We start from the raw sequence: 4,936 nt of genomic DNA, 5'->3' as shown, positions 1-4,936 counted from the left end.
TACACACCTTAGAAAGGTTAGCTAAGCAAATCCAAATGCTTGCCATATCATGAATTGCTTTGACTTTTAGTTTACAGTCGCTAAAAGGGACAGAAGGTTGCAAATGTAATGGAAGTAAATAACATGGTGGTCAAGGATATGAAGCTTTCCCTCAGCACAATACTTCTCGGTCCTAGAAGGGGAAATGACTGCAATACTCAAATCAGAAATAGATGCAGAAGGCACACTTGCCGAGAAATCCCCTGTAACAAACTCATTGGGGTTTTCAAATCTTGCTAGAAGGTGTGCAAAACCTTCAAATGGTAGAGAAAGTAAAAGGGCCTCCCTTGGGGAGAAGCTCAATCTATATTTCAGTCTTGTATGCCTTTCAGAGACTCTGTGGAGACTAGTCTATTGGGGAAAATAGGGCACTGCCCCACCAACCTCAGTCAGCTCTCAGCTTGCCTTCTTACTTGCAAGCAATCCACCACTGAGGGTCTTTCTGTGCCCTTTCCCTCAGCTTTTTGTTAATTTAAATATTTATAATCCACACTTTCATAAAGTTTATCATAAAGTCAGACCATAAATACCCATAAAACACAAGAACACCAATAATGTTTTAATGTCCTTGGCTCCCTGTTTCCTTTGTATCCTGCCTCTTAGCACCCTAGCCTCTCTGAAATCCTCGGAATTATGTGAAGACATAAACATGGCAAGCATTAGACCCTGTCAAAACTAAAACAATATACTGTATACAAAACGGTGCTTTGTATAATTTATTTTTAATGCAGGAGATTTGCTTTTTCTGTTATAAACATCTATTTTTAGATACAGTGCTCCAGCATACTTGCCGACAATATATTGTGTGTGTGTGTGTGTGTGTGTGTGTGTGTGTGTGTGTGTTTTCCTGACTGGCATAAAGAATTTTAATAAAGGGCTGTATGCTTTTTACATAAATCAATGTAAACCTGCCGAAATGTGGAGCACTCCAGCTATGATGCACCAAAACATGTAAGTTTATTTGTGGTTGATTTTCAGTACAGAAGTAATCCCATTAAAGCAATAGAATTATTCTGTTTCAGAACTCAGCATTTGCTTGCCTACGTTTACAGAACCTGAGCAAAAATGAAGAGCATGTAAGTTATTTTATACACTTCTGTGGATTTCTACAAGTCTCTAGACCTCATGAGGCAGCCAGGGTGAACTTACAAGGGATTGAAGCAGAGGTGAAAGGTGCTTTTGCAAAACATGCTCCCAATGTCTCCATACACACTGGCTCTACTTCAGACCTTCCTAAGATTCAGTACCAAGTGCTGAGAACACACACAGAATCCTTTCTGCAATTGTTATCCCCTTATGGTGAGATGCTAAGCACACCTAGGAACCATTTTGCAACAGAACCTCTGTTTCGTCAGGATACAGTCTCCATTTATTGGCCTGACCCTACTTATGAATGGCGCTTCTGATTTAGAATAGAACTGAAAGATGGAGTTGGGCGTCACGTTCATATGGGTGGTAAAGGTAAAGGGACTCCTGACCATTAGGTCTAGTCGTGACCGACTCTGGGGTTGCGGCACTCATCTTGTGTTATTGGCCGAGGGAGCCGGCGTACAGCTGCAAGGTCATGTGGCCAGCATGACAAAGCCGCTTCTGGTGAACCAGAGCAGCACACGGAAATGCCGTTTACCTTCCCGCTGTAGCGGTACCTATTTATCTACTTGCACTTTGACGTGCTTTCGAACTGCTAGGTTGGCAGGAGCTGGGACCAAACAACAGGAGCTCACCCCGTCATGGGGATTCAAACCGCCGACCTTCTGATCGGCAAGCCCTAGGCTCAGTGGTTTAACCCACAGCGCCACCCGCGATGGGTGATACTGGACACCAAATCCCCAGCTCCCAACAATTTCATATAGGTATTAAAGAACATTAGAGACATGATGTTGCCTTGCAGAACCCCCTAGTAGAAATACCATGGGGCTGAGCAACAAGGACATGAACAAGGAGCCCCCCTGCGCAACTCTCTGGTATTGGTCCTGCAGATAAGAAAGGAAGCTTGCAATGCAGTCTAGAAGGACACTGTAGTCAATGACACCAAATACTGTGAGATCAAGGAAAATCAATAAGGTTGGCCTCCCACTCCCCTTTTCCCAATAAAAGTCAGCAAAAGGGACAGGTAGGTAGCCGGGTTGGTCTGACGCAGTCAAAACAAAATAGAAATAAAAATAATCCTTCTGGAAGGATTTTTTATTTTGTTTTGTCAGCAAAAGGGAGTTATTCATTTGTTACATTTGCGAGCCACCTTTCCACTGAATGGTATTGAAGGTGGCTAACAGCAACATTACAAAGACAGCATAATGTTGTTGTTGTTTAGTCGTTTAGTCGTGTCCGACTCTTCGTGACCCCATGGACCATAGCACGCCAGGCACTCCATAGCACGCCAGGCACTCCAGCATAATACAATACAATAAAATGGCAATGAAATTGAGAGTAATAAAACAAAGGCAGGTAAAACAACAACAACAACAAAACCCAATTATAACACATTTCCAAGTAGGCCAAAATCCTATGTAATAAAAATGTATTTTTTAAATACAGCTTTATTGTGTGGACTATTCTGTATGAGGATAGGGGGTTGAATTCAATGGGCTTCCCAGGAATACAATTTCACTTCAAAGTAGGTGTTTTTTTTTACTAGATCCTAGAGCCACTCATCATATTATACACTGACATAATATTTTTAATGCGTTGAAGACTTAGAAAAAGTCCTATAATAAATATGTTCATATGGAACCAGGGGGCGGGAGAGGCAGCATGTAGATGGAAGCAGGAACTGGTGTCCAAATACTCTAGCACAGGCATCCCCAAACTGCGGCCCTCCAGATGTTTTGGCCTACAAGTCCCATGATCCCTAGCTAACAGGACCAGTGGTTGGGGAAGATGGGAATTGTAGATGGGAATTGAAGATGAGAATTGTAGTCCAAAACATCTGGAGGGCCGAAGTTTGGGGATGCCTGCTCTAGCAAGACTTTTAAGTGTTGGCTCTAGCAGGGTGGTGTTACTTCAGGCAACAAAATATCTTAGCCGTGTGGAGTCCCCTCAGGTTTAATCTAACAGTCTAACCACAACACTACACTTATAATTATTTCCTCAGGAAGCTTGACAATTATGAATCAGAGAATGACTAGAAACAATAATTAAGTTTCCTCCAGGGTCAGCTGCTTGGCATGTGATCTATTTAGAAAAGTAGAATGTGAAGCGAGATTCCGCCTGCAGGGTTCTTAATAGCTGCAGTTAGAAACAAAATTCTGAAATATATACGAGTATATCCCTTCTCACAGTGTGAGTAGGCACAGGAAACTGTTCAAAAAAGTCCTTAATAAAACGTAAGCTGGTAGAATAGATTGTTCCTTGGCTGGTTACATTTATTTATTGCATTTATATTCCATATTTTTTCTCCAAGCTCAGGGTGGCGTACATGGTTCTTCCCGGGGGGGGGGGGGTGTTCTGCCAGAACTTGGCAGAACTCAGATCCAGCACCTCTCAGGTGGGCACCATTGCCCACCTGATCATGGAACTCATCATGGTGAGTTCCAGCACGGGTTCTTCCTTTCCTCGTTTAACCCCCACAACAACCCTGTGCGGTGCGTCAGGCTGAGAGGCAGTGACTGGCCCAAATTCACCAAGTGAGCTTCATGGCTAGGTGGAGATTTGAACCCTGGTCATCCAGGTTCTCGGCTGGCACTACACTATAAGTTGATTTTTTTAAAAAAATTAAGACAGATAGATAAAACAGAAGTCATGCCACTGTGTAGCTGTAAGAGGGTGTGGGAAGATTAGTTTGTGAGTGAAATCTTCAACAAACTTGCAGGGGAAACTCATTGTAACTCTGTAATTTTCTTCTGAATGTGCATGTTTAGGGTTGAGCTGTTCATCTGGGGAAATAAGCGCCTGCCCAGTTTTTAAGGAGCAGTGTTTTGGCCTTGAAGGCCTCTAGATTCAAATGCAAACTCAACTTGCTGTCCTAAGCATTATTACTTGGAAGCGATAACATGCCACCAGTTCAAACTTGTCCTTAAAATACAAAATACCGGTAGAAGATACAGTAAACATGTGGCTTGCTTTTGAGTAAACATGGTTGAGATTTGCCCTGCATCACTCACAAAACTGATATCCTCACAATTAGCTTATTGCATATCTTTGGACCATACATTCAGTAACTTCGTGATTGGATGCACTACACAGCTACCTCAACAAATACATCTCTCTCAGCCACATGCATATGTTATTAATAGTGTGGTGCAATGGTCAGAGTGTTGGACCAGGCACTAGGAGATCAGGGTTCAAATCAGTCGCTGCCTTTCTGCCCAGCCTGCCTCACAGGGCTGCTGTTGAGGACATTATTATTATTATTATTAAATTATTATTATTATTATTATTATTATTATTATTATTATTATTATTATTATTTATACCTCGCCCATCTGGCTGGGTTTCTCCAGCCACTCTGGGCGGCTTCCAACAGAAAATTAAAATACTGTACAATAATCTATTAAACATCAAAAGGTTCCCTAAACAAGGCTGCCTTCAGATGTCTTCTAAGGGAGCAGAACCAGGTTTTCCACCTTGAACCCCTTGGAGGAAAAGTAGAACATAAATGCAATCAACCAGCAGTGCAGATTTATAGACAGGAATTGCAGAAGGTGACAAAACTACTGCACTCCCTTCTCATGCATCCATGGCCGCGAGCCACAGATTCGGCCTCATTTCCCTACCGGGCTCCCAACGCGTTGCTGTTAAAAACACACACACACCCCAACAGAGGAAATACTGACGAGGCTTGCTTCCCATTGGTAGGTTGCCGCCCTGCCCATCTTCCTCATTGGGCAGAAGGCGGGAGGGAGGGTGGGCATTTCCTGAGCGGCAGCCGCCCGCGTCAATGAGCAGACGCGGCATTCCG

Source organism: Zootoca vivipara, chromosome 3 (assembly GCF_963506605.1).
Source record: "Zootoca vivipara chromosome 3, rZooViv1.1, whole genome shotgun sequence".
In the NCBI taxonomy this organism is placed as follows: Eukaryota; Metazoa; Chordata; class Lepidosauria; order Squamata; family Lacertidae; genus Zootoca; species Zootoca vivipara.
The sequence above is the reverse complement of the archived record's forward strand: the minus strand, read 5'-3'. Positions refer to the sequence as shown.